Here is an 18,906-nt window from a genome sequence, read left to right on the forward strand (position 1 = left end):
AAAAAAATCGGGAGACCACCAAGAACCCCTCACAGAACAGACAAGACATAAATGACATGAAAAATGGCAGGAATATCATGACAGAGAGTCAAGGGAGAAGGTGTGAGAGTCGCTAGGAGAGGAAGCAGCAACTGTAAGCTGATTATCCACCACACGCTCAGAAGGATATCAGCAGTACCAACCATCTGATGTGGTCGCCCATTTGGATCAGCTGATCTGCTGGTAGCTGGCTGAGCTCAACACAGTATGCTGCCTGAAGTAATAAATATGTTCAGCTGTTGAAAGCCAGATGTTTTTTCTTGCTTTCTGATACTGTATTTCAGCTGTGCAACCTTTTGAGACCTGAATGCAGATAGGAAAAATACTGTAAGCACCTGAAGTCAAACTACAAATCCATACTGTTGTAATGTGTAAAAAAAGTAGTTTATATATCGTTCCAAACACATCACTTTAGAGGTATCTTTAGAAAAACTGGATTCATTTGCAATAAGGGATGGTGCAAGCAGGTTTTAACATAGCGGCAATCTAATCAGCATAAACACAGAGCTACCTCCCATATATATTAATTCAGTAACACAAAAAAGAAAACAATAGCAGACCACAGAAAAACAGAGCCTAAAGTGTGTCATCACTGAGAAAAGGCCACGAGGTTACTGGTGTACTTACAGATACCAAGTTAAAGGTCAAACTGTTAATCTGAAGTAAAAAGTCATACTACATGTTAACTGTCTATGACCACAGACTCATACAGGAACGCAAATGCAATATGAGAGTTTTATTCGTACAGAAGCCTGCCACATATCCTTGGTTGCAGAATTCAAACATGTTCTGAAGTACGCTGACATAGGTTTCAAAAATGTTCACTGATGAAGACTCCCAACCAAGGCGGAGGGCTGAATGAAGGTTAGGTTTTGCAGTATAAGTAGAGAGCAAGGGAGAAGGGAAGAGAAAAGACTTAGCTGTGACCTGTTTTTGATGGACACATTTTGCCTCAAGCTAAATGAGAATACTTTATTTCTGGTGAAGGATTAAAGGAAACCTGAAGGAGAAGTGAGTCTGGTCTCATGCAGTTTGTGCAACTGACACACATGAATGTGAAGCAAACTGCTAATGAAAAAAGTTATATATTCCACATGAATTACACAAGCTGTATTTTAAAATCACGGTGATGCAATTCTACCCTTAATTGTGTCTCCAGTCACGTTGGACTATAATGAGCTGATTCTCTTTAAGGAATCTTTGTTAATCACCACCAACACGGCATGACTGTGGGATTAATTTTGTCTGTTAATTTAAGTGTTGATTTCGTCAGCCAGAGCTGTTTTTTTTTTCTTTAAATGAAAATGAGACAAAAAAAAGTAGCTGCTGAAATGCATGTCGCTTTGAGACATTTAGCATCATACTTAAAGTTGTGATAAAAAAAGACTTCTACAGAGAGCAAGATAGGGCAAGAACATTTTAAATCACAATCACACAATCACATATTTTAATCATGTCACTTTAGTATAGAAAGATCACTCCTGACACAAATTGTATGCATGCATGTAGAATGTTAATGTTATATTTTTTAAGGATGGGGCTGATGGTATAGCCCCCCCCCCCCCCCCCCCCCGTGAGAGTGGCCAACATGTAAGAGTTTGTGGAATGTCTTTGTCTGTATATGACGTGCAAGGTTGGCGGCCACAATTCAGAGATGATCCTAGTATTCTGGCTGGGATGCTTCTTTCCACATTGCAATGTGTTTATTAAACAATTTCAAAACGCTCACTGGTATGGTGTGTTGCAAGTTATTGGTAAAATTTCCATAACAATGGCATGCAAGAAAATTAAGCATAACTGGTGTTTAAAGCAATGAATCATGGGACTATATCTGGCTAACTAGTGGAGATATTGTCTGAATTTCAGGAGCGGGACCACTCCTCCTTCAAGCCCCTTCTGACCTCAAACTATAAATGCCCCCTTCTCCAATGCCCGCTGTTCTCATTTCCATGACAGCTGGAAAGACAGCGGACAGCTCAGAAAGTCGGCATAGGGGCAGCGAGGGGTAGCATCCCAAGTTGCATCTTCCGAGAGGAAGATCCCACTAAAGCTACAAGTCAACCTGAGCCACGGGGCGATCGTGGCTCAAGAGTTGGGAGTTTGCCTTGTAATCGGAAGGTTGCTGGTTCAACCCCTGGCTTGGACAGTCTCGGTCGTTGTGTCCTTGGGCAAGCTAAGGCAGGGACTGAAGAGCCTAAGGCAGCAATTCAAGGCGACTGAAGAGCCTAAGGCAGCAATTCAAGGTGGCCTTAGCTGATGTGTCTTGTTGGCTCTGTCGCCTGGGAGAGGGGGTCTGATTGTTGAAAGACTCGAAACCCCCAATGACCCCAGGTTACATCACTGATGATGTGTCCTGGGGCACCAGAGGGTGTATCATCAACCATGCGAACATCCCGCTTCGTCAAACGTCTGGCGAACTTTCTAAGAGCTTAAAATCCTACTCACCCTTTTGGCTCATCACCATGGATTTCCTGTCGCTCAGCCCATCGGACCAAGCCCTCAGTCTTTCTCCACCTGATGGAGAAAGACTGAGGAAAGACACCGCCCAGTTTTCGCTGGCCTCGGCTATCCTTCCCCCCAACCCACCAGCCCCAATACCTTCTCCTGTGTCCGCTAACCTTCGCAAACAAATCATTGCCGGTACATACATAGATCTAGCCGAGCTCATTCTTCCTCCTCTCACACAGCCCGCTCTTCCCAGGGTGATCGATGGCCATGACTGCTCCGTCATAATTCTCGGCACGGCCCCTTCTCGGGCGAAAGAGCTCACTCCACTTGAGTTTGCCTTTGCTTTCTCGTTGTACACAGACGTTCTCTGCACCGCCTTTCCCTCCCGAAGACAAGAGTTCGACTCCTACCTGTCCATTGTACTTGATCTCACATTATGATTCGGCAGCACCGGCTTCTATCAGTACCAAATCCAGTTTGCTTCTCAGGCAGCTGCTCGCCTTTGGCAGTTTAACCAAGACACTTTCTGGGGCAGTCTCGATCAGGAACTCTACCGTCGCATCTCTGCCGCTCGTTCTTCTCTCCTGCAAGTCGTGCGGTGCCCCATCGCATCCTCCTTCCGCCTACATCGTCCCAGTCCAAAACAACTGTCAGTCCTCACGCCGTCCTTCCATTCTTACCTGTTCGACCCCAGCTCCAGTACCAGGAATTCCCAAACCCACGACTTCCACTCCCTTCATGCCTTTGCAACAAGGTTTGGACAAGTGGGGCAGGCCCGTCATGCACCTAGGAGGTCGCTCCATCTGCAATAACTTTAACGACTCCGGCTGTTCTATGTCTTAATGCCGCTATCTCCACTCTTGCTCCTTTTGCGGCAGCAGCCATTCCCGCCCTGCATTCCCCCACAACCCCACTGAACCATGCCATTTTTCTCACCAAACTTGCCAGCAGAGGCGTGTGACTCTCTTAAGCTGACATCATGAGTGCCTTAATGTTTCGCCAATCCACCCCGATTTCTGGGGCCTATTCAGAGTCATCTTAAGGCCTTTTAGTTCACAGTCAGGCTGACCTTCGGTTGCAAAAGCAGCCCCAAGCTCTTCGACTCACTCCCAACGCTCCATGTTAGATCCTCTAACAACCATAAACTGCCTTTTTGGTCCATCTCTAGATGATTTCCTGGTCGCCTCCCCTCCCTCGTCTCTGCCAGCCCACAGGTTATCCACTCCGACATCAGTCTTCTCCAGAACGGCTCTCCACCATCGGAAAAGCAAACAGCGGGACCTTTAACGTCCCTTAAGTCCTCGGCACCAAACGTTTCCAGGCCTCTCTGCCCATTGAATAGCTCTATTGCATCACTTGTCTCCTCCATGCCCCATGTGCTCCAAACGTCAGCTGCTCTCCCCTTCATGTCATTCGTACCGTGCTCCACATATAATCCCATAATCCCTCCCTGCTCCTTTTATCTCCCACCCGCTTCACTCGCAGTGTCACTCCTTGACTCTATCATGCTCAATAGCGCTCCAGAGCCGAACCCCGTCTCTGACAACTCCTGCTCGATAACTGGAACGGCATCTCTTCTCCTACGACGATCGGCCGTCGCACACCAGTGACATTCAGCTCTACACAGACGTCGCCCCTTCTCCGGCTTCGGGGGCTATTACGACAGAACGTGGTTTCTCCTCAGCCTGGCCTCCTGAGTTTCACCATTATATCCACGAGCGGTTCCTGCCGCTTTCTATCCGGCAGTCATCGCGGCTTTCTGTGGGGCCACGAATGGTCAAGAAGATCCGTCCTCTTTCACGCCGACCATCTCCCTGTAGTCGACATAATCAACAAGACCGTAGCAACTCTCCTTCCATCATGCCCTCCATGCGGTGGCCCACAAATCCAAATTCTTGGCCCCCATGCAGAGGCCGCTCCGACTCTGGTTCTTCCACTTTCAGCCACAACATTCGAAATCTAAACCCTAGCATCGCGGAACCCAGCAGTGTCTCCAAGTAGCAATAATAAATAGTCTTGCAGCAAGCACATCGTCCACCTATGGGACTGCTTGGAACGTGTCCCGTTCGTTCCATAGCAACTTCAATATTTCGTTCCCGTCATTCGACATTGTAACCGTTACAGCTTAATACCTTATGCCTTCCGGTTTACGTGCATCAAAATTCCCACGATAAAGACATACCTTAGCTGCATCAACTTCTTTGCCAAACTGCTCACCGAATCCGGCCACCCTGTAACCAGATCATGGTTTCTTTCACGCATTTGTCAAGTGCTCTTGTCTTCTGGGATTCCTCCCAATCTCTTCTCTAGCCATTCCTTCCGCATCGGCGCCACGACTTCTGCCTTTCGCAAGGAAACCCCGACCACATAACCAGCTCCTCGGCCGCTTGTCATCCTAAGCCTACCGTTATACATTTGTAACAATCGCTAAGACCTCTGAAAACGCCCAGTCTTCACTTCCACAGGGGATGCCTTCTTTGGGGATCTACCCAGCCCGGGAGCCGTCGCCAGTCCCCTTTGCGGCCTTCCCCAAACCGCCGCACCAGTTCATACTTCCTCATCCCTCTTCGCTTATCGTTCCGAGGATGTGGTCCCAGCTAGTAATTACATGGCCTCACTTTACTTATCACCACATCATAATGTAATAATGATATGAAGTGCAACAGGAGCCATTATAACTGTATGTTCGGATAGCACAGTGGCATAGTGGTTAGCACTGTTGCCTCACATCAAGATCCTGAGTTCAATTCCACCATCAGGCCGGGGTCTTTCTGTGTGAAGTTTGCATGTTCTCCCTGTGTTTGCGTGAGTTCTCTCTGGGTCCGACTTCCTTTCACAGCCCAAAGACATGCACTTTCAAGAAGCAGCACATCATGTCATGATTTCAGAAACAGCTGAGAAACAAAGTCACGGACATCTATAAGTCTGGAAAGTGTTACAAAGAAATTTCTAAGGCTTTGGAATGCAGTGAACTATGCTGAGAGATTATCCACAAATGAAGGAATCTTGGAACAGTCGTGAACCTTCCCAGGAGTGGCTGACCTACTCCCCTAGCACACTGCGACTCATCTAAGAGCTCATAAAAGAACCCAGAACAACACTTAAATAACTGCAGGCCTCACTTGTCTCATTTAAGGTCAGTGTTCATAATTCAACAATATAATATAGCTGGGGGAAACAAGAAACTACTGACACTGTCTCCATTTCACTTAATAGCAAATGTGTATAACTAGTCCTGTCCTTTTACTTAGTCTTTCTCTCTTAGCATCTGTATCTCTAACCCAGTGTGCTCCTTCCCCCCGGCACCTGATGAAAGCTTTTGGGTTTCTTTTTCCTTCTGGTTTTGGATTTATTTATGTTTCTTCTGTTTACATATTAATAATCTCATTTTGGTCATTTAGTGTGCTTTGAGTCCTACATTTGGATCTTTAATTATAGGAACTATGACGCTGGATTTTCAACATCAACAAAATCCCATACAGTACGCATACTCCCTACTGTTGTATTTAGCATGTCAGCATAGATGTCAGTTTTTGACCTCGTGATTTGCCTGTAACTCTGTTTCCCTAATGCAGGTCAAGGTGAACACTTGAGATAAACGCCTAGTGTGATTGTTTTGTTGTTTTATATACATCCAGCCAAGTAAGCAAGCCAGCCAGCCAGCCTTAAGTTTCTTGTGCAGCAAAAATAAAGCTTCACACAACAATTTCAAAGTCATTTTTTTTATTTGTACAAGAGGAAAACAAGCAGCTTCATTCTTTTCTAACGAAAAGAAAGGCACCTTCACTTCATCTCCAGTCTGGCTTTTATACGAGCAAATGCAAACCAAGTTTTTCCCTAATAGATTGAAATCACAGAGACCGAGAGACTCATTTTTGTAATATTGCTATCGCCTCTTATTACATAGTGTATTTCCTCAGAAACAGATAAAGCATTGAAGCAGTTTCTTTCCAACAGAGTAGCTGAGGCAGAGTGGAAATAATTTAACTCAAAGCAAACAGGAACATTTCCGTGCTGATAAATGGATGCAAGATGGAACCCACTTGGATCTTAAATTCTCATCCCAGAAAGAAGCAATATGAGGGAAGATACATTTCAAACATAAAGGGAGACAGCAGAGTGCTCTCGTCATGTTTGATCATCTTTTACTTTTCTTCTCTGAAATTTTCATTTGGCTGGATGAATAAACATTAGGGGAGGAAAATTGTCTAGTCTGTGCATTCATCCTGTCACGTCTTTCTGGGTACTGCTGGAAATAATGACTGCAACTTTGAAAAGTTGATAATGGCAATTTGAAAGGATGTCAAACCATTAAAGGAACTCTAAAGCACATGCAGGCTTGATGGGAAATGCCATATATTCAGTGGTTTTATGACTAATAGTGAAATACTGAGGCATCTTATACGCCCATTTGACACAACTGGTTGGCATCAAAGGTACAGCACTGGATTGGCTTTGCTCATATTTGAGTGGAAGAACATTTAGTGTTAGAGTTGAAAATTTTGAGTCCACCTCAGCCCCCCTTTCTTGTGGGGTGCCCCAGGGCTCAATCCGTGGCCCTCTTCTTATTTCATTATACCTGCTCCCTTTGGGGTCTATTTTTAGAAAACATGAAATATCATTTCACTGCTACGCAGACGACTGCCAAATGTATTTGCCTTTTGCACCAAATGGCCCAGGCTCCATCCAAATCCTTTTGAACTGCCTTGAAGATGTTAAAGCTTGGATGGCTCTGAACTTTGAGTTTCAATGAGAGTAAAACGGAGGTGATTGTATTTAGACCTAATAATATTTCATGCAACCCGCTCGTAAATTGTGGCTGGCTACGGTTTTGTATCAAACAGCATGTGACAAACTTGGGAGTCATTATGGACTCAGATTTTAAATTGAACAAACATATTAGTTTGGTGTTGCAAAAAAGCTTTTTGCAGCTGAGGCAAATAGCAAAGCTGAAGTCAGTTTTGTCAAGACCGGACATGGAGAAGGTAATACATGCCTTTACTACTGTAATGCACTTATTTCACTATTTAACTTAAAACCCATTCAGAAACACTGTTTACTTCAAGAAAGGGTAAGTGCAAAATGGTAACTAATTACTGGGTTTCAGCGCTCAGTGCCTCCCTCTATTCTTTGTGATTCAAACCTTTTCATCCTCACTTTCACTGACCATTCAAAACAACTGAAAACACATTAGCCTTTAGATGGGGCCAGACGTGTCTTGGTATTAACCATACACTACAGTGAATGTTTATATGCAGTCTACACAGCCTGCAAACTACAAGAAACGGATGGAAATTCAGCCTGAATATCAGACCAGCGACAGCAAAGATAAAGACTGTTCAAAACCATACTGATATCTGGATACTGGATGAATACAAACAACATGAATTACATGCTATGAACTTCAAACTGTTATACCCTGCTTTTCTAATAACCTGTTACCTATTTGAATTTTTGCTATTCATGTCAATTCATCAGAATGCTTCTACATTTAGCACATATAAAAGAAATTCATAGGATCAGTATGAGAGGCAGAAATACTCTAAACCTGTTTGTGTGTGTGCTAAGGATTGGGTTCACGTCTAGTAAACATCATCTATGTGCTCAGCATGAATCACTGCATCACTCACTTTGATTTACAATTTCACATTCTGTGTTTTGCACACTGAAACATTTCCTCAGAATCTAGCTTGCCTGAATTTCAAGCAAGTGCTCAGCAGAGATAATCCCATCACTTAATCAACATTACCAAACACTTAACCACGTGCAGTTTTTCATTCTGAGCTGCTGCTCAGCAATAAGAAGGGTTCTTCTGCCAAAGCAGGTTTTACACATCTGTGTCTTTACATCTTTCTGGCAATATATAAAGAGCTTATGAAAGGCTTCCTGTAGAGGCTTCAACACTAAATCAGGACTAAGAACACATCAGTAGAAAACACAGTAGTTTAATCAAGTGTAAATGTGTCATAGCAAAGCCCATTCCCCTCTTAGAACGCTTGCCAAACACAAGAGAAACTATCCTCTAACCCACTGTTCCAACTGACAGTGCACATCCTCTAAACACTGTGAGTGGAGCTTTGAGGGCACAAACTGGATAAATCCTGTCTCTGTACTTGCTGTCGCTCCGGGCCAGTGGAGATTTTCTTGGGAGCGTTCGGGGCTCGGCCACAATGCATTGTGGGGGGGGGGTGCTGGTGAGTCACGGTTGTGTGGAAGTGCTGATAGAGACGAAGAACAGCTTCCTTAATGTCAGCTGTAATACCTAGGCAGACTTGTTGGGCCTAATCGAGTGTGGCACTTCCCAAAGCACCAAAAGGAACAGGAACTACAAGTGTGGATCAGTATTTGTTTTTTACTGCTCATGGGCCCTGGACCAGATTCAACAGCAGTTCTGTTGGTAAGTTTCTTTTATGAAAGTAAACAAAATCCTTTGGAAGCTCAAAAACAACACCTTGCTGAGCAAGAAGGACCCTTCCAATGTGATTTAAAGCCTGTGGGCATAACCTTCTGCCCTACTGAGTATGAGAGTGAAAACCTAACCAAGCGTGAAGAGGCTGTCTTGTCCACTCACATACTGACACATTGCTGATTCATAGACAGCCATGGATTTTTTTTTTTTGTTTTAAATCTTCAGGTTTGAATACTTGACACACCAACAAGCAGTGAAAAGATAGAAAAGGATTTTTAGCATTTCATGACATGAAGGAAAAAGAGAAGAGATGAAATAAAGTGTGAAAGGTTTTAGGTGCTGGTCTGGTTCATTTTTTTTTAACTGGATTGATTCACAGGGAGAGATTGTTTCAGTATTTGCTTTTCTTTGGACATTTCAGAGAAGAGCACATTTATAGTGAGAGAAACAGCAAATTGGATTCTTGAGGAGGTGAAGTTGATTATCTGTGCCTGTCTGTTTCTACTAGTCGCATAAGCAACTTTGCCACTGCATATAACATTTCAAATGTTCAAACAGCCAGTAAATATATTCCCAAAAGAGCATTGGTTGCATGTTCACTCAATAGTCAAACATTTCAGAACTATTTATCTTTTCTACTTTTTTCCATAGACCTCAAGCAATAAATCCTACTCTCCTGCACCACCACTAAATCTGACATTTGTGACTTATATGTAGAAAAGCCACAAATAATATAACATGTTAGCACGCTACATAAAACATCTGTAATCTGATTCTGGACTGTTTAAGTGCTAAATTTAAAAAAAATGTTCTTTTGCTTTATGCTCTGGTGTTGTGAAGCAGATCTTTTGTTTTGCCAACATACTAATCTGTGCATTCCTCACTGCATTCAGCTACATACGCTACAATGCTCTCCTTACGCTTGGTTGTTTTTCATTTAGGGTGGACAAATGTTCTGCCTCAACATACTACTAGACTTGAACCACAAAGGGATGAGAATCTGAAGCACTCGTAGTTACAGAAGCACTTTTGCATCATTGTGGAGCTCAAACTGAGGCAGAATCTCATCCATTCTTAGAACAAATCACCAAGGCATGAGCTGCGTAATAGTTTCCCCATAAAGACCAGTTGTTTGAGGGAGAAATGAAAGAGAAGAGCAGTTTTCATACATGCACTGCAGCTTTTGCAGACATTTAGATGACAAAGATGTGTGTAAGAGTGCAAATATCCAACTCAGTCACACTGGACATTGTACTAAAAGGCAAGAAGGCTTAATTGTTGTTCTTAATTGTGTCTGTGATTTTTCATTGTGTGTGCATGCAAGTCCTTAAATGGAGGACATGAAACTTCTCCAAAAAAGTTAAGTCCAGTTGCCTTCATTTGACACTTAGATTAAATGGGGATAATTACAACAAAAACATGTTCCAGATAAACATCAGCTTTGTGGATATTTTTTTTTAAACCATGTCTGGATGCTGTTGTTACTCGTGTAAATCAAATACAGCCTCAGAACAGTTAGAAAAACTAAAGACTATTAATCTGTCAGTCAGTCTTGACAGTTGATTTAAATATACATTCATAATCCTCCATGTGGTTTTCAGTGGTCGAAACATGCTCATTTACATGTCATTTGTCACACTCGAGATTTTTTAAACAAAAGATTATTCCATCAGCGCTAAGATGTTAGGAGATAAAACTGAACTGACTCTTAGATTCCTAAGATGAGGAGCTGACAGCCTAAATGTGAGTCTTTCTAAACTGTTGTCAAGTTAGAAAATCAGTTTTCACTGTTAATGCATCAAATTTCCTCTTAAACTGTAACATAGAGCTAATTCAAAACCTTGTCATGAGATTGTGGTTGTGACTTAAGACATCAGTGATTGACATGATAGATAATGGATCCAAATGAAGAACACTGTCGGTAATCTGCTCTAAATGTTTTTCTTAATTCTCCCTAGAGCTGATGTAGTGGACACAAAGCTTCATTCATTGACTGGATGGCCTCAATGTTTTTGCTTTAGGAAAAAGAGAGATAAGCTCAGAGTATTAAGTTGGATTTTCTAAATAAGGGTTCATGCACTAGTTCCAAATCACTTGTTCACATTTTTTTTTAGCTCTTATGCAACAATAATGTAAAATAAATTCTTAAAATGTTTGTAGATGCCTATAAAATCACAGCAATACATTTTATTCTCTGTATTGCACATCCTCACATTACATCATCAGCTGAGCATTAAACTACCCATTTCTAACAAGTCTCATGTGTGCAAAAAAAAAAGCCCCTTAATATTAAAATATAGACCATTCAGTGTATCATATCAAGCTGAGCCTCCTTACCCTTTCTGCTTCCTCAGCTAATTCCTGGAACTGAGCTTTTGAGCTATAGCTCTCTGTAGGAGTGGCCCAAACAGCCCATCGGGGAATACAGGACCACCAAGCAGCTCGTGTTTTTGAGATATGTGGAGCCACATGTCATTCTGCAGTATTGCATGCCATGCCTTTGGACACACTAAGGGAGATATGGAGAGAGTCAAGATGACTGCCATACCTTTGCTGATGTCTATAGCCTCGGGTAAAGAGCTTAGTGGCTATGTTGAAGACAGGTGAGAATAGCAGCAAAATGCTTTTTATGCCAACTAGGTTGCAAAGTAGTGTATACACTGTAGTGAGGGAGGCAGACTTCATAATGACAGATGGTTGGGTGTTAGCTTTGTATTATTCAGGTTTTGCTCATTATTCTGGGTAAGCACAATGTGTTTATGAGCGGGAAATCCCCAAAGCACTATGCAAATCAGTTTTCAAATGAAGATATAAAACTGTATTACACATGCAACAGTTACACTTTTCAGGATGGTTAGATGGAAACTAATGGTAATTAGCAGGATAGCAAAGCATCTTCAGGGTCCTTTATCAGCATCTTTTCACTCCTGCTGGGAAAGGGATCCGTCTTTAGTTGCTTTTCTAGTAGTCCCCAACCCCCACCCAAATGATGGACTTTTACTAGGGAGTTTTCCCTCCCACCTAAATCATGGGCCAAGAGTGTACAGCTTAAGACAAATTTGTAATTTGCCACATTAGGGTTTAATTTAATTTGACTTGACCTGGTTAGAAAGATAACAGTGAAATCGTGTCGGGGCAATTTCTGCTCCCTCTCATGCTGGGTGTGACAATCTACAGTACATGACTTTTTTCTAGCTTTTATTGCACATTTCTTGCCATTTGGGTATTAATAACCACTGGGCATAGCATTTTATATTCTGTCTCCTACCTGTTCCATTGTAATCAGGTTCCCTTCCTATTTTGGTACTTCAAAAGATGACCCATTAGCCTCCTCCTCTGCCATCAGTAATCTAACCTATGTTCTCTGAGGGATATACACCAAAATGGGATGGATTTCAGAAAGATTAGGTGTTTTTGGTTTCAATCATCTATCAAGATGCAGGTAATTTTCTTCTTGTAAAGTAGCAATCAATGAGGGGCACTTCTGGTAAATTGAACTGGGTTAGATGGTGAGTGGGGACAAGAATATGAATGAGGAAAATCTCCATTACAACATAATTTCATATGAATCAACGTAAGGCATTACATCCACATGCTATAGCAGGTGTAACACTGTCTTGGATAACAGGGTATATACTATAGGATTCAAAGCCAACTGATGATGGATCTAAGTGAAGGAGTTGTTTCTTATTTTCTATTAAATTTACAATACTTCTTCAGTTCAATTGTGCTTAAATTAGAGCAGAATGTGTTATAGGATGAGAAAAAAAAAAAAAGTTGTACCATTTCCCAAGAGCAGACGAAATGTGCGCATCTAAGCTTATTGCACAAGAGAATTACTTTTGATTTGATCATTTGCAAACTTGTCCCACCTTTCTGCACAACTTAATTAGTTCTGATTGGATCTAGTCTCTCCAGAATATTTTTATCTCCGTTTTAATTCATTGATGAAAGTGTCAATATATTTCATCATAATTAATTTCAGGGCGAATGTAACTTAGGAAATCATCCAGTAATTGAAAGGTTTCGTGGTTTGAAAAGTGTTATATAAGAATTAGTCAATTTGATCATTAACAGTTTTTGTCCCCATGCATTAGTTGTTTTAGTTATAATCTTGTTTCTGTTAGAACAAAAGGTCATTGACGAAAACCATGATGAAAATTACTGGTCAACAAAATTAACACTACAGCAGGGAAGTCATAAAATCTGTATGATGACCTATCTGACAACCTGTACAACGTCATTTGCTGTAGGGACCAGTCCCCCAGCTTTGTCTTGTAATTTCCCCATCCACCAATACAAGTGGCATGTGAGAAAGCACAAGTCTAGCAAGTGAAGAGTAACCTGGAGCAAAAACATACCCTAGATATAGTCTCCCTGTTGTCCTCCTTCTCAGTGGTCACTTGCTAAATGCTTTAGCCATTATTGTTTTCCATTTCCACCAAAATGACTCGATAGATGATTTTTCTTCTGAATTTTCTTTCATGTCAGCAGGATCCTTTAAAATCTTTTTCATTTTACAAAAGGTTTTTCAAACACAGACACAGTCAGTTAATTTCAATATGACATTCCCAGTCTCACAGTATTGATCAAGACCATTAACTAAGAGGTGATATTGAGTTGAATGCAATTTATTAACAGTTGAACAGGGGTGTAAACTGTGCAACAATATTTTTGACATAAGAATAGGTAGAACAAAATGCATGGATGGATGAATGCTTAGTATTCTTGTATTAAGACAACTTAAATCCCTTCAAGCAACAGAATGGACCTTAAATTGATGATTGAAAAAAAGTTATTTTTGTACTATGTGACTAGTGGTGTTTACAGTATCACAGGTTTTCTATGCTGGATTTGTTTAGTTAGAAAAAAGAAAAAAAATGGATTTGCAGATTTCATGGTGAAGTCTCATGTTTGTGTGCATCTGTGATCTATAGCTCAAATATTATCAAAATGCATGCAGCTGAATTTATGTAGGTCAATCACGTGTTTCTAAAGTTTATCCACATAAATGCTTTGATCAGAAGATCAACTGTCACCAACAACTGCAGACATGCTTGTTTTTTCGTTAAACATCATTGCAATTAACAGTTAATTCTGTGTCGCAAATGTTAGCGAGTCAGCTTCTGCCCTTGATTTAAATATTTCCCTCCCTATATTTTGCAAGAGCATCAGCTGCACAAATCTGAGTCTGTATCTGTTACACACAATCGTGTGAGGGCGCTCACTTCATAAATACCAACGTAATTTTTGTACTTTGCATGTGGGTACAATGTATGAAAAACTATTTTAATTTGCCCACCAAAGTTTTGGTCATATTTGAACAAAGATTTATTTTTTGAAAAAAATTAAAAGTCCTGAATTAATTTCATTTTGTGGACATCCAGGTGTTTAAGCAGTGGCACCTGGTGATTTTCTGTGCTTGCATTTTATTTTGCATTCTACACTCTGCATGGATATTGTCACCCTTTTGCACTCATTAGCTGAAAAATGTTACAAATTATTACTTTTATAGTTGTCATCAAAATATTAGTTGACTGGGATGAGTGATGGAGACATTCTATAAAACATTTATTTTGTAAAAGCAATAAAGCATAATGAAAACACTTCACTACACTGCTCAGATATGTGAAAGCAGAACCTACAGCAGCTGGTCTAGCATGCTGGTCACCCTTATCAACAATGACCATGCACAAACTGTTACGGCTGACTCAGCCAATAGTTACAAACGGAACCAAATTGAACAACATTATTTTTGAGCATGGAATGAAGTAGCACCTGTGGCGACACGCAACACGTTCATGCTGATTTACAAGTCAAGAGATGAGAACTGATACAGTGTGCTCACTTGGATTACAGGTTCTCTGGGGGTGGGGCTTACTGGTTTGTTTCCTGGAAGATGATAGTTGTTAGTGAACCAGAGGAGACGCCAGAGGAATTTACAAGCTCAATAGAGACAGGTTGGATATAGGTTGGACCAGTCTTCAGCCAGCAGGGAAGCACGAGGAATGAGGAAAAATGACATTGTCACAAGGATAATTAGAGTTACCAAGAGGAGCCTGTTTACCATGCTTAGAAGTCAGTCTATCTAGGGGAGACTGGAAACAGAGTGTGAAGGTGATTGGAAGTGGGAAAGTAGAAAACACACCATATCTCCTCCATACTTGCTTCATGCCCTGGAGGACGGGGCTGTGGCTCCCCACACCCTCTAGCAGATCATGAAGGAACCTTTTAAATACAAGCACGCTCATGCTCACAGGTGTACACACGGGTGCTCACACACACACACACACACACACACACACACACACACACACACACACACACACACACCACCCTTTTTGGCTCCTACCTCAAAGCACACTGTGTGCTGTCGATCTTACGTGCTGCACAATAATGTTTAATATTTAGTATTTACTGTTATATTCCCATATATCATCGTGATGTTGTTTATTATGTTGCTCTTTTTTTCCCCTTTTGCTTGTTTTCTCTTTTTTCTTTCTCAACAGGTGATCCAGGTGATTGATATTTGTATTTTTTGTCTGCTTATTTTGTTGGTTTTTGTTTTTTGCCCTTTATCCCCATCCCTCTTCTCCGCTGTTTTTCTTTCCCTCTCTTTCTCCCCTTTTTCCCCAGTCAAGTCTGTCCCGTATTTAGCAAGTGAAAATAAAATAAAATAAACAATAAAAGGTGAATCAAATAGACCATTACGGCAAGGCTGGGATGGTCCATTTGGTCAAGTAAATCCGTTGGGCATCTTTCTTCGCCTTTAGACAATAATTCTGATGGCAAAAGAGCCAAACGGGACAGGCAAAAGAAAAAAAAGAAAGAAAAGAAAACAACACCACTAAGGGGGCAACCGGTAGAGAGAGAAGCTCATTGAACAGAAGAGGGAACATTTTCACTTTGGTTTTAACTTTGTTCATTTTTAGATTTCAGTGGGTAAGTAGTTCCTTGTCTTGCTTGCCCTGAAGGAATGCTACTACATTTATGAATACTGCAGTTCATTCAACTTATATTGTTTACATGTAAACTATAACTACAATATCATTAGCTATTAACTTAAACATACATCATCTGTGGCAGAAAACACTGTATTCTTATGATGTGCAATTAAGACTAGCTATACCATTATTTAGCTAATGAAAAAAATCTGTAACTTATAAAGCTGTAAATGTTCTTTCCTTAAATAAAGGAAAAGAAGAAAGTAAAGTCATTTTTGTGATCATTTCTAGAGTAGCACAGTAAGTGTTTGCATGCAAAAAAATACATTTGCACACATCATTAGCATCAGATGCTCAAGCTCCCCTTAGACAAAATGATCCTGCCAGTAAGCCCTGACCAGTCAGACAAATGCAGCAACACACCATCTCAGGATATTTCCTGGCAACCATGAAATGTTTGGTCAGACATCAATCTTTCTTTTTCCTGCAGAAATAGAGGTCATGGCTTGTGACGTAAGAAACTGCCTGTCTGTGTTCCTAAGATGGAAGTCTAGCCCGATTTCAAGGTAGACTGCACTGCTAAATTTAGGTGCTGTAATTCATTCATCACCCAGTTAGTGAATGCACTAGATATGCCCATTCTTCTTCCTAGGTGTTAAATCTGTCCTTCAGGGGCTCTGCCCATGACTTTGAAACAGTCTGCTGAACAAGATTTCCTCAACAAATTTGTCTGCCATTGTGTGCCTGTATTGTACTCCATAAAGGTTATCACAGTTGATCTGGCAAAAAGCTCACAATTAGCATGAAACCGACAACAGCATTTCATTTTTTTTACAATCCAAATTTGTAAAAACTGTTGTAAATCAGCACTGGGATTGAGGAAAAGCTAGGCTAAAGATATTTACGTCGGTGGGTGCCACCCCACACAGACGGCAGTGAGAAATGTGGTCCATTAATATATACATGGGTCAAAAATGAAGGCCGTTGGAGACCATTTGAGCAGGAATCACTGCAACTGAACTATCACTAAAATTTTCCATACAGTGCTCTGTGCATTCATTAGGCCCTGGCGAAGAGCAGAGATCCTCAGACAAAGAAATTTTCTTCCGTTTTGTGCTCAGCTTGGTCACTCAAGAGTTTTACTTTTTAAACAAAATGAGTCATGAATGCAGTGAAACAGCCAAGGTTCTTCAATATATTTTAAACTTAGACATTTGTTGATGAATGCAACTCTCAACTCACCCACATTTTCCATTCATTGCAACGCTATCAGGCTCAGTAAAAGCACACTTCATTTCAATTGTGTGTCCAAGGCATTTGGTCTGGACGGTTTAACCAATTCCTTTTGTTGATGACTGTGTGAAACTTGCATATTGCACAGTTTCACATTCAATGCCAGTTTTCAATGACAAGCACTTCATACATGACAGTGAAAGAGGACCATTTTCCTATATGCTATCACAGAGTTTAAGTGGTTGATGCTAACAAATAAGAATGACAACAGGACACTGATGGAGTCATGTGGGTGACTGCAGCCTGTTGGGAGCTGTAAGAACTGTATCATTTATTCAAGGAGGTAGAAATCTCAGCATTGGCATTTCAACTGTTATTCATTATTTGCTTACAGAAGTTGTGACTCAGTGTGACACATCAGTCTGGATGTAATATGTATACAGTAAAAATATTTAGAAGTTTAAAAGTTTGGGTAGTTTGTAAAGCATTTTCACAATAAGAAACACATGAAGAGGTTGTTTTTTTAAGCAGTATGAATAGACTGGAATAGACAGTATAAAAACTACTATAATGTCAGTGACTGGTTTTGGCCAAGATTTACAAAATTGACTGAATACAGTTAATTTTCTTTATACAGAAAACTGTATAATGAGGTAAAGATAAAAAGGTAATTTCCGACACTTCTATAGAAGTCTTTTTGTAACCACAGCTACTTCCATCTGGTGTTACTGTAGTATATTCGAATACTGTACTTAAATGTACATTTTTTGATGATTTTATGTTTTTATTTGGTTCTAAATAAACAAACTAGTAGTTTGTAGTAGTTATAGTATAAATGTTGTTCCAAAATTAAGTGCCTGAAAAAAAATAAATAAATAAAAGAAAAAATCTAGTCGCAAATGTCTGTGTCACAGTCTGTGGAGGCAGACTGTGTGGGAGGGAAAAAGAGGACCCAAATGCAGACACTGGAGAAACGAACTATGGTTTCACAAAAGGCAAGCAGTTTATTATGACTGATTAAACATGAATGCAAAAAGCAAACAGGATGAAAACTAACCTGAAACCTAAATTGGGAAATGACTAAATAAGCTAACTAAAACTGAACAGGTACATGCATCTATAGAACTATGAAATAAACCGACTATGAACCTGACCAATAAGAAGAACTCTGAGACGTGACATGGCTAAACATGAAACCAAACAGAGAGCAAGAAATAGAGGACTTAAATACACAGGAGGGTAATGAGGGAAGTGGAAACACCTGCGGAGACACAGCTGACACAAATGAAAATGATGATGACACAGAAGGTAAAACAAAACACAGAGAACATGGAGACACCCCACTCTTCAAAATAAAACATGAAACACTGAGAGATGTAGACATTACAACACAAGCTAGATGATTAGAACACAGAACATGCGGAGAGGCAAACGCACAGGCATAACTGAAAGTAAAACACTGAGGACTCATAACTAAGGAGACATAGAAAACCATAAGCTAGACTAAAACTCAAGACAAACTAATAATATTACTAACTTAACATCTTTACCGCATAACATAAGAAATCAAAAATACAAAAATACTCAAAATGCTGGGTGATAGACCCACCCCCTGACAGTCTGTAATGTATACAAGATGTAGATTCCCAATAAGTCTATGATATACAATACACATTGAACTGCAATATCCCGCAAACTTTTTTCTCTTCTTCATCTACAAAAAGGTCTTGCTCACCTCCTATTTTAATACTGTAGTTCCATCCTGTCTGGTCTCAAGTGCAATCCTTTTTAGTTTTCCTGCTCTGTCATCCTCTATTTCTAGGAAGCTGAATT

This window comes from Neolamprologus brichardi, chromosome 12 (assembly GCF_056152115.1).
Source record: "Neolamprologus brichardi isolate AB-2024 chromosome 12, ASM5615211v1, whole genome shotgun sequence".
NCBI lineage: Eukaryota > Metazoa > Chordata > Actinopteri > Cichliformes > Cichlidae > Neolamprologus > Neolamprologus brichardi.